We start from the raw sequence: 12399 nt of genomic DNA, 5'->3' as shown, positions 1-12399 counted from the left end.
AGATGCAGAGATGACTCATGAAGGAAAAAGTTTATATTCAGGTCCCTAGAAAAGGAGGCAGAGCAGCCACACAGGGGCCCCCCACTGGGAAGCCCCAGGGTGTGTCAGGGGGCAGAGAGAGAAGGGGAAAATGTGGGCAAGAGCCTTGACTGTGGTTTCCTTGGGAAGGAACAGGTGAACAAGGTGAGCAGGTTTAGGACTGGCTAGTCTGAATAATTTCGGTGGGCTCTGGGGCACAGGGCCTGTCCCTAGTTGTCTGGTACGTGGCCCTGGGGTGATTAGGGCAGGGGGATAGTGGCCCAGAGTGTGAGACTCCAATAACCTAGATGATTAGGGGTGGGGCTCTGGGTTGGTTGGTTTGCGCATGAAAGGCAGGCTCTCAAGAATTGGCTGGCACAGGAGGAGCAGTCCCTCCAGGGTCAACGAGGCCCCAGAGGTCAAAGCACCAAATACAGAAACTAGAAAACACAGTTATTGCAAGGCCCTGCCCACTGAGGGGATCAGTCTGTCCAGGTGCACCAGAAGGAGAGCACCAGACAAGGTGATGTCTGCGTGTCCTTCCTGCCCTGAGGTGCTATCATCAAATAGCACATACAAGCTGGAAGTGACCTGAGAGTCCAGCCTTACTCTCTCTTTGTACAGAGAGGACCTAGGCCTGTGGAGGTGAACCAACTTGGTCAGTCTCAGGGTTAGTTGCAGAGCAGAGCCTGGAACCTGGTGCTCTTTTGGCCATTCTGTGCGGTTGGAAGGGGCTGGAGGGAGCAGTCACGGAGTCTGCTCAGAGAAGTCTTCATCCGCGGAGTCTTCATCCATGAGAGTCCATGATAGGATCACATGGACTAGGAAATGCCTCTAGCCTGCAGCATCTGGGGTTCCCAGGACAGTAGGAATATGTGGGGTCAGGAGTGCAGCCCCTGCCAAACAACGAGGCTTCTGACTCTTCCCTACTCTGCCCTGGACGCACAAGGAAGACCTAGAGCCTGGGTCTCAGAGCTGAATGCAACCTGGGTCCCAGCTTTGTTTGTCCTGCACCAAAGTGTCTGACATGGGCAGCTTATTTCCCTCCCTGGCATCAGGCTTATCAACTGTGATCCAGTCATTCCCAATCTGCTGTGTGTCATCCTTCCTTTTAAAATGAAGATTCCTGTTCCTTTGCCCCACCCACTCATTCTGACCAATAAATCTGTATTAGGCCACCTGTATTTGCAACAGTCTCCCCCTGAGGAGCATACAGGTTTTGTAAACCACCGGACAGAGTGATCTCCAAGACCCCTTCTGACTCTAAATCCTACAGTGTTCTGATCATCTGGGCTGGTCCATGTGGGTGAATTATGAGCACCACACCACAGAGGCAGTGGAGGACTAGAGAGCTGAAATGACTTCTTAAGCTCACAGCTACAGGTAGAGAAGGGGTGGAACCAGAACCTGGATCTCCGGCCTGGGTTAGTCCACTCGAGCTGCCATAACAAGACACCACAGACTGAGTGGTGTAAATAACAGAAATACATTGTTTCACAGTTCTAGAGGCTGGAAGTCCAACATCAAGGTGTCAGCAGGGTTGGTTTCTTCTAAGGCCTCTTTTTTGTCTTACAGATGGCTGCCTTCTCGCTGTGTCCTCACATGGTCTTTTCTCTGCATGTGGCTGGTGTCTCTTTGTACATCCAAATTTCCTCTTCTTGTAAGGACATCAGTCAGATTGGATTGGGGCCCACTCTAACAGCCTCATTTTACCTTAATCTCCTCTTTAAAGGCTCTGTCTCCAAATGCATTCTGAGGTCCTGGGGGTTAGGGCTTCAACGTAGGATTCCTGCCTCCTGGGGCTGTTCTTTCCTCTGCTCCTCTTGCCTCTTCCATAGTGGGCCTCTTCTTCCCCCCTCCCTGCCCCTACTTATGCACTTGGCCCTACTCCCCACCTTTGGAGAGCCCAGCTGTATATAATACGTGCACCATGTCCATCCACGTCTGCTTCAGTATTCTGCCCACACAACCTGTTCATTCCCAGAAGGGCCGTGGGCCACAGCAGCACACAGGCAGCCTGTGTTCTGGGTTCTTCATTCCCCTCACCTGGCACACAGCCATGTGCAATTAGGCACTTGACAAATGATGGCAATGGTGATGATGATGTTGACAGCCAAGAATAGAACCCATGAGTAGGAGGTGAGTTTGCTTAGCCAGTGCCATGGGGACAAAGAGGGGTGTGATTGCCACCTCAGCTCAAGGACAAGCAGGGACCAGAGTTCAGAATGGACTGAGTGTCCAACAGGAGCCACATCTGTGACTACAATGCCACAGGAGAAGGTCGGGGGATGTGTGAGCTTCAAAGCCCATATGCGGCTCTAAAATCCTAAGAACCTAAGGCTAGACCCAGAGAGCTGGGAGCTTCGGGGCAGGCTCAGGCCAGGCAAGTCTGGGTAGGCGCGAGGAGGCTTGACCGCCCTCCCAGGGCCCCCACTGGGAGGCTAAGTGGCCTCTGGAGGCACCTGGTTGCCATCACTGGTGTCAGCATAGCTCATCCAAACTGATTTCTATGGGCTTCTCGAGGCGAGCGTGAAAATGTGTGCGAGCAGCAGGTGTTCATGGTGTGGAATGATCTGTGAGCCTCCCCAAAACCCTCATGTTTCTAGTTCTGTGTTTTGAACCAGGACTGGCTGTGCAAAGCAGGGGTCAGGGGGGCTCGGTTCATGCCTGGCAGATCCCAAGGCACCTGCCAGTAGAAGTTGTAGAAAAACTCCTTTAACACATCATAGGGAAGACCTCTCCAGAACTGAAAATGGTTCAAAAATGGAACAAATGAGTTGTCTTTGACAAGAATGAGTCCCTGTCATTGGTGTGTTTGTGTTGACACTTGAAGGAACCAGAGGATCATGGATGATTTGTAATCATGACCAATGCTTGATGTTGGAGATGTGGCGTTTAACAAGTGCTTTTGTTTTTGTTAATCTTCACACCAGTTCTCAGGAAGAAAGTATTAACTTACCCAGCTTTTGTGGGTGAGCACCTTGAGGTTCAGCGAGGTAACAGGATTTGTCCCAGATGAGTTACCTGGTTCAGGACAGACCTCCAGAGGTGGACTCCTTCCATGCCCAGTGTGATATAAACTTTCCTCTCCTGGAAGGCCTCCTTTGCTCCCCCTCCCCCTTCTGCCTCCAGCTGAGTGTGGGCCTTAACCCTTTCTGAGCCAGTGCTCCCTCCCCTGTAAGGGGCCAGCAGTACCTCCAGAGAGAGGAGGAAGGAGAAAGGGCAAATGCTTTGTGAACTGTCACTTGCTACTGCATGTGGAGGGCAGATCCTTTCTTCTTTAGGCTGCCGTTAAAATGTAGACTCCCTTTCTGGGCACGCAAGCACATTGGCTCAGTCTGGAAGAAGCCTCTCCCCAAGGGCAGTTTACAGTTGACAGGGCAAGGTCAAGACCAGAGAGATGTTGGATGCGGGTGCAGAAGGTTCTAGAAGACCGAGGCCTCTTCCTCCTCTGTTTAACTCTGTACGTGGCTGGCATCATCTGCATGGTCACTCCATATGGCATCACATGGATTCTCGAACCCACCAGGGGATTTACCTTGGGTAAGATCAGCCTCTTGACAGACTCGGCCCTTCAGTCCTGTGGTTGTACCCCATCAAAGGGTCCCTGCTCTGTTCCTCACAATCAAGATTTCAGCTCTGCATCTTTGGGAAAGTCACGTGACACCTCTGACCTCAGTTTCCTCATCTGTGAAACAAAGGAGGTAAAAACAGGTCGTTTATAAGTCCCTTCACCTCTGGTTCTCACCACCAATGAGTTTATAAGCTTAGTTGTTATGTTTTTTTCCTTATCAATATCCCACATCACTCTTTCTCCTTTCTTCCTGATTACTTTCCTGGCCCTTGCATTTTTTCTCAGCGCTCTCATTTCTCCCTCAATGACCCAGGGTCTCTCCTTGTGGCTAATGATTTTAGCTATCAGAATTTTAGGTCCACGAGGGCAATTTGGGAAGCGTCCAATGTGGTCCAGCGGCTTTAATGTGGAATTCAGGGCCCCTGAAAGGTATTTTGGGGGGTTCTGCAAACACTAAAACATTTCCAGACAAACAATGAAAAATTAAACCACCTCAGGCACCAGGCTATCACTTCTAACAGTTTGAAATATTCATGCTCAAGACTTTGTTGGAAACACACTCCTCTTACTTAATCCTCTCACTTTTTAGATGAGAAAACTGAGGTCTCGACAGGTGAGGTGACTTGGCCAAGTTATCTAAGTATCTTTCTGGCAGTTGAATGTGATTCAAAAGAATTTAAATGCTATAGCTTTTGTGTGTGTACATAAGGTAACCAGAAAACTCTCAGTCAATAGAAAGAGAAAAGTAATAGCCTAGGGTTCCCCTGGGAACTCTTGAAGACCTGGATGTGGACATAACCCCTGTGCTGCCCTCCCCCCATTCCTGCTCGCTCCACCTCCACCCTGTGGTGCAGGGGAGGACCCCCAGCACGGGTTCCCTTAGTCTCTCCTATGTCACACGGCACTTTCTGCTATGCTCTCTCTCCCCCCACCCCGTGTCTGAGGCAAAGCTGTGGAGAAGTGGTTGCTGTTCTTTTTTCTGACTTCCTGTGTGCTTCGGAAACCTCAATGAAAGAGAGCTAAAGGAAGAAAGGGCCAAGGACCGTTGTGCCAAACATAGACTTATATCTGACACGGGGTGGGGGTGGTGCGGAGCTGGACTCCTGATCTCTATAGAACTGGAGCCCGGGATTCTGACTCCCCTATTCCCTTCTTGGCTGCTAGGGAATATCAGTGCTTGGGGCTGGAAGCAGGCAGTGGGGTCCTCATTATTTTCAGGCTCGGGTCAAACGTATCTAGAGAGGTAGCCGAAGTGACTCTTGAGAAGTATTTATCATTGAAACCAAACCTGTTAAAGGGAAAACTTAATTATCTCTCTACTACAACGGTTTTAATTTCTCTCTGTCTCCTCTTCTGCTTACAACCCAGTTGTAACCATAGAAGCATATTTGTGTAGTGAATATGCATATAATCTTTGGAGCTTTTCTATTACTTTAATTGCATATGCCTAAGTAGTCTCCATATCAATTATCTCTTAGGACAGACAGGAATTAATTTATAAATGAAGCTCTGTACCTGGCTGAGAAGGACAGAACTATGGGGAAATACTATGCTTTTTCTTTTTTCTTTCTTTCCTTTTTTTTTTTTTGATGGCACAGTGCTGAATTTTCTGCCCATAAACTCCCATTCTCAAGGCCTCCTACGCAAATTGTGACCCACAGGGAACCCTAAGGGTCGGTTCTTTCCTGGCCTGGCCTGGCCACCTGGCTCTGAGTTAGTCCCTCTGACTTTGGGTCCATGAGACCTCTTTCTTCCGTGGCTCTTTTAAAAGGATAACAGTAATTTTGCTACCTTTCAGGCTCAGGAAATTTTGGGTTGGGTTTTCCCTCTGTATTTTATTTTGTTTTATTTTGAGTAGTGGTTGGGAAGAATGTGGAGAAAAGCCCTAAGCTGGGGGATTTCTTGCCACTGAACTCAAGGTTTCCCTACCTTGGAACTACCATGGCTGGCGTGCTAAAGACAAGAGTGCCCCCAAATTTTCTGAGCTCTAAATAACTGAAACCAGCTGTTTCTTCTCTTCCTGTCCATTTCCTAATAATGGACTTGGGTAACAAGAAATTAAAGCAGAAACCACTACTGCGCTCTGAAATAAGAGGCTCAGAGACACCCGGGAAGGTCCTGCATTTAAGAATTGTAGCTCACGGAGACCCCTCGCCACACCGCGTATTTGTCGAACACCCCCTGGTAGTGGGGGGCCTGCAGCCTGGGAATTGGGACACCTGGGTTCCTACCAAGAGTCCTCACATTTTTGTCTCTCTGAAACTCAGTTCTCACCAGTGACACAAGGGCTCCATCCTCACTGGGTCTGTATCAGAATCACCTAGGATGTTATTAAAAAATACAGGTGGCTGAGCCCCAGCCCCAGAGGTCTCCATTCATTAGGGCGGGACCAAGGCTTGGGATATATACATACTCATACATGTATGTATATATTGTTAAAGAAAAATTATTCAGACCCTTGTTAAAGAATAGTCAGGCAGACTTTATTCAGGGAGAGTTTTGCAGTAGGGGAAAGAAATTGAAATAAAACAAGGAAAAGTAGGGATTTATAGCCAAGGAGCAGGGTGGGGGTCAGTGGATGGAAGGGTAGGGTAATTTTTTCTAAGTTGACCTAATAAGATTCTTGCTGAAGGCAGGCCAGATTGATCAGCTATTACCTAAGGGATGAGGCGGTGGGTAGGGGAGTGTGAGAAATTTGATCAGAGGGAATCAGCTATAGAAGGTGGGGAATTCTGGCTAAACTCACTTAGCAGGATTCTTGCTAAAGCTGGACTCGACATAGATAGAGACAGAAGCTGAAATTCAGGCCTAGTTGAGCAGAGGCCTCAGAGGAGCCTGACTGAAATTTGGTAAAGGAGAGAATGTTTGTCAATACACCTATTGGCACATGTGCATACAGTCAGGGTGAAGAACACAGGACCAAGTGCTGTTTGAGGTTATATTTCAGGTTCAACAGCCCACTCTTCTCGCCATTAGAAACCAGAGCCCCGAAGGACATTACCCTGGGCTGAGGCCTCCGCCACAGGCAGTCCCAGACTCTAGGTTACTGTAGGCTGTGGCAGTAAAGAGCCCACACCTGCAGCCGCTCCGGACTCCATCACAGTTCTGCTCTCTACTTGCCGTGTCACCTTCAGGAAGTCCCTTTGCTCAGCCTCTGTGGTTCATGCCTGAGATGGGTGATAACAGTACCTGATTTTTAGGTTTGTTGTTAGGATGTGATGGGCTCATCGTGCATGTGAAGGGCCAGCCCAGGGTCGGCTGAGGGAAGCGCTCTGTGTTAACTGCTGTTGGTTCTCAGAAGTGGGCCCTTTGGGCCTGCAGGGGTGGAGGAAGGAAGAGGACACGCGCTCAAGGTCTCAGACTGGAGAGGGAATCAGGGTCCCAGGGTGGCAAAGCCCCGGAGGCACTGCTGGACACTCTGGTCTTGGAGGACTGTCTGGAGTTGAGAAGAACTTTCTGTCAGCCCAGGGTTCTCTTGGCAGGTTTGATTGAGATACATCTCCACCCTACTCACCCTCAATCCTGATTTTGGATAGGATCCAGAAATATCAGTTTCAGGGGCCTCTTTGCTCTCTAGTGTGGCTTTGGGGTGAGAGGATTGGCCACTCTCTGGGCCACGTGGAGAATACAAAAGTAAGGCTGTCAGAGGAGCTTGAGACAGACAGAGAGCCGGCTTCTATCCTTGTGGAAGCCACTTCTTTTCTTTATTTAACCAATATAGCAGTAAAAGAACTTAAAATCTTTTAACTGTATGTAATTCTAAATGCAGATGCATTTTTATGTAGTTATAATTGCATGTAAACTCCGTTCCCTGTCACTTAACATTTTTATATAAATATTTTCATGTTACTGCTGCTCGTATTTTTATCATAGAGTTTATTATTAATATTGCTTAGAATTCTCCCTAAGCATTTCCCTGAGCATTTTGTTCTGATTTCATTCTCTCACTCTTATAAATAGTATAGCTGCAAACATCTTTGTGCAAATGACCTATGTCCCCCCGCTTTAGATATGTGGGGTGCATCTCCCAAAGTCGGGCGACCAGGTCATACTTGGGAGTTGTTTTATATTTAACAAGCTTGCTCTTCAGAAAGCCAGTTTTGAATCAATTGGCAATTGTACCAGTTTCAGTTCAAGCCCATGAACATAAGATTTTATTATTTTTCTCTAGGTATCTTGGCTTATTTATTAGGCTTGTAGTGATACCTCAAAGTTGTTTTCATTAGCATTTTTAACTGCAGAGGATTTTTCCATCAATTTTTAATTTTCCCAAGTCTTTTCACACAGAGGTGGCATCCTGTTTGCTTGATGGGGCATCTAAATTGCTGTTTTATCCAATTCACATTAAAATAAAAGCTGATTGCTGCCGTGTACAGATGGGGGGACATCATCATGTTTAATGGTTTTGATATCTGTTTACATGAAGCAAATTTGTAGTGTATACTGGATTTGCAAAGAGTAGCAGATTGGGGGTTGGCAGGTGGAGAAGCCTGTTCAAGAGGATGTTCTGGTTGTTTCCAAGGTGTAATAGATGAGGGAGACAGTGCCTGTCCTGTTAGACCTGGGTTTGTGCTTTCTGGTTGAGAAAAAAGGTGCTTGAGTTTTCTTTTTATTGTCATAAGCAGTTTTTTTCTGCTTATTAAATGTGTCATAAAAAATAACAATAAAATTCTCTTTCGCCATCATTATTATATATATTAATAGATCAAAAGGCCACTATTCCTTTTAGTGCTGCATGGCTAGAAACTGATAGGCTTATGTGTAAGCTTTTGTTTGATCAGAATTCTGGGGCCACATCAGAAAAGCAGTGTTCATCTGAGCTGTGCTCACTGGCACAGAGATAACCTTGACGTGTGGAGACAAAGCCCAGAGCAGTGGGCTCACTGATGAGACTTGGGCTATAGGCTGTGTTTGTTGGGTTAAGATGGGAAATCTGAGTTCTGGTCCTGCCTCCGCCACTTCGCAAAGGTGACCCTGGGCAAGCTGCTCGGTTAATTTTCCTCACCCTCCCAGTGGGAGTGAAATCTGCCTTGGGAGATGCCAGCAAGATAGCGAGGCTGCAGACACTCCAGAAAGGGATGCACAGAGTGGGGTCTGCAGATGCAAAGACCTTCTGCCCTTCTGTCTGTCTGCTGCACTTTTTTTAAAACCTTGCCTAGGATGAAGGAGTTGGGTCTATCTTTTGCACAGCAGCCCTCCAACCATTTGAAACCAGCGATCCCGTCCTCACTTCCCAGGACCCCTTTAGTTTTCGGGGCTGGTATCGTGTGGCAGGGTCCCCAAGCTCCCAGGTCCTTGCCCTAGAACACAGCCTCCCAAACCGTGGGGCCCCTGGGCTGGCAGTGCCATAGAGTTGGTCACATCTCTGCAGAGCCCTGGAAAAAGTCACCATCCTTATGTTAGGGAACCCCAGCACTGCATTAACTTTTTTGGCACTCGTATCATAGTGACTAACAGTGAGTTCACAGTTAGCTTAAACTCCATTTTTTTTAATCCATGCTGTTGCTAAACCACGTCTTCTTCATCCCAGACTCAGGGAGACTTTTTTTCTAAATCTCTATGAAGAACTTCACGTTTATCACATTTCACCACTTGCGTTTTGTTACACTTGGTGTGTTTTTCCAGCCTGTGTGGATTTCGAGGGTCCTTTGTGGTCTGCAATTAAAGTCACAATCTCCACCAATCTCATGCTCAGCCTGGTGCTTCTTGTCTGATAACCACAAACTCCTTAATGCCAAATAAAGGGTGTGCACAAAGGCCAATTAAAACAGCAGTTGGTCCTCAGGTTAAGATGGACACTGGATCAGCAGTCACCGGGAGACACCATTGACCAATTATGAATTTACCTGCTTGCCATCTGGCCTCCTCATTAACCTCTCAAGAAAACGGGGAAGAACTCAGATACTCAACTAAAGCATTGATTCATCATGGTACCAAATTTCCCTGCTCAAACACCAACTCTGTAACACACTCAGAGAGGGAAATGAGATTTGCTGGAGTTGAAGGCTGGGAGAGAAGGAAAAGACTGAGGCCATGACTCAAAGTGGAAAAGCTGGAGAAGAATATAGTTTGAGGTTAAAGATGACGAAGAGTGTGGTTTTGAAACTTACAACTTTTTGGAGATTGGAGAGTAACAGAAGCTCCTTGGAGGAAGGAGCACATCTTAGAATTCTGTGCTTCTGTGCACCTTGTATATTGCTGTCATGAAGTTCTGAGTGGTGATAGTACTGCTGGAACCAGGTGACATCAAGCATCAGAGGTGGGCTTGAGGCAAGTGACCCTGAAATCTGCCCTCCTCCCACCCGGACCTCTCACAGTTCAGGCAGTTGTGTGCCGGAACCAGCTCTCTCAAGCTGACAGCACCCATTGCTCCCCAAGTCCGCTTGCAGTGAGGTCACGTTGGTGACTTGAAATCAGCCATGATGGAGGCATTTATACCAGAGAAGTTGGCAGATGCTACAAATCAAGTCATCTTTGCCCTGGATTTCCAGTTGTGGAACACGTACCAGGGCCTTATTCAAACTGCTCCTGCTGCCTCCTGGCTCATGCCTGTGCTTCATCCTATAGCCAGAATTATACTTTTAAAATGAAAATCTGCATCTCCACAGGGTAAAGTTCAAATTCCTTAGCAGGTTGCCACCGTCTCATCTCATTTCCCAATAACCCCTCACCACCTTCCTCACCAGCCCTGCAACATGTCATGTGGTTTCCCAATCTTGCTGTGTCACCTTTCCTGAGATCCCGGGGCCCCGTAGGCAAGTCCTCTTCTGTGCTCCTCTTGCACCAAGCTTAGACCCCTATTAGACCCCCGATCATGCTGTGGCTGTTCTGTTTCATCTTTTTCCTCTTTACTGGATTATGAGTCTCTATTGGACAGGGTTTCTCTTCCCTCTTCTATTTATCTTCATATCTCCAGGGTCTGGTGTGCCTCTCAAAGCATAGGAAGGCAGAAAGAGAGAGAGAGGTGAAAAGAGGGGAAGGGGAGAAGAGGAAAAGGAAGGAAGGAAAAAATGGAAGGAGGGAGAGAGAAAGGGAGGACAGGAGGAGGGAAGGAGGAAAACAGGTCAGCCAAAATCACTCATGACCTGGCAAATGAGGAGCCAGGTGAGTGTGATTTTTTGAAGTGTGAGGGAGCAGTGGAACCCAGAGGGCACGTAGGAGGTAAGAAAAATCTGCAGGGATCAAAGTCCATGAACAGGGGAGGCTAACGGAGGTTCTGTTAACAAGGAAGAACAGGAAGGACAGGGTAATGTGTCCCTGTTGCTCCCCTCCCGCCCCCCTGAGAGCCAGCCCCCCGTCAGCTGGCCTCTGGGTTGGCAGGTGCTGGCGACAGAATGATCCTGAGTGGGTAATGCGTGCGGAGGCGGCAAGCTGAAAGTGTGGTGGAGTCTCAATAAACGGTTTTTGAATTACATTGAATCATAGCTGGCAATAATCACAACCTTTCCGGTTCCTTCCTTTGCAAGGTAATCGGGAGGGATGCTTGGAGAGAAGGGGAAGGGCTTGACCAAATGATGGATTGGGCGGCTCTGGAGCAGACAGAACACTGGCCCTGCGGGAACTGGGGGCTGAAAGGGCTTGGGCTGGGGAGGGGGCGCTGCATGGAGCCAGTGGGGCCCCGCTTGCCCAGAAATGCAGGCCTGGCTCCCTGAGACTGCAAGGTCATTGCTAATTAGTTAAGTGGATGCTCTCAGTGGGCCTTGCAGAGGAAAGGCATGTGTTCTCCATTTTGTTGATGTGGAAATGGCCAGAGGAAGTGACTCAGAGACGGAGTGGAAATAAAGTGTGTATCTCGTGACATTCTGGCTTCTGCTCCATCCCAAGGGCTGGCGTCTTGACTGTCCTGTGGGAGGCTTCCTTCCATGCTTCTGTGGGTTTCTCGGGACAGACGATGTCCTGTGTATGAGCAAAGAGTAGGAGGTGGGGGGATCTTTCAGGTGGGCAGGTGGATGGAGGAAGGTGGGTGTTGGTGGAAAGGCAGCCTCAGAGCACTGGAGACAGAAGGGGCCGCCACAACCACCTGATCCTGGGCTAATAGGCCAGTTTAATTTTTTACAAGTGAGGACTGGTAATGGGTTTCTGATTCTTTCTTCTGCCAAGTCACAGGCATTTAAAAAAATACACGTGCCAGGGAGTTTGCATAAGTAATCTCTGATTCTCCAGAAAATTCCACAGGATAGGTAATCAGCCTCATACCCCAAGAGAGGAAATTGAGGCCTAGTGAGGTGACCTTGTCAATCACACTCCTGGACAAGAGCTGCAGAGACATGAGGCCGCCATGTCGCCTAACCCCAAAGTCCATCGTGAGTAACACCCCCGACCTGTGTGGCATGGTGGCCCCGAGGACACGAGTTTTAAACCCAACTTCGAATGAGTCAGATGTGTGCACCTTCTCGCTGCCATCATGCTTTCTGACTAATGCTGCTCTTTCCATGCTCCCTAAATTACAGGCAGAGCTTTCAGTCCTCAAGACAATTTTTACCCTTGGGACTTCCAGCGTTTGCTCTCATGTCTGGTTCCCCAAGAGGCCAAGCTTTGATGTCAATTGCCAAAGACTATCGTTGTCATTTCATAAATGAATGAGCATTGGAAAACTAAAAAAATGGTGGAAAGATATAATGTTAGAGTAAAAGGCTGCCCTTCAAATGGAATACATTGAGCTTTATGATGAATTCTCTACGGTGTCTTTATTTTTCCCATGGACATGGGAAAACACCATCAAAGGCCATCATCTACCTACCAACTGCTGTTTGGGAACTCTGATGCATCCGGCCTGATGCCTGATGTCTCAAGGCATCAGAGCCAGT

General features: G+C 48.0%; 1 protein-coding gene across 3 annotated transcripts in view; it reads left to right on the top strand.

Annotated features, from left to right (window-relative positions):
• Positions 1–12399, top strand: part of PTK2B (protein tyrosine kinase 2 beta) — a 127581-nt gene that overhangs the window by 43842 nt on the left and 71340 nt on the right. The gene's annotated exons all lie outside the window — the stretch shown is intronic.

This window comes from Diceros bicornis, chromosome 11 (assembly GCF_020826845.1).
Source record: "Diceros bicornis minor isolate mBicDic1 chromosome 11, mDicBic1.mat.cur, whole genome shotgun sequence".
NCBI lineage: Eukaryota > Metazoa > Chordata > Mammalia > Perissodactyla > Rhinocerotidae > Diceros > Diceros bicornis.
This window is presented reverse-complemented; position numbering and strand designations above follow the sequence as displayed.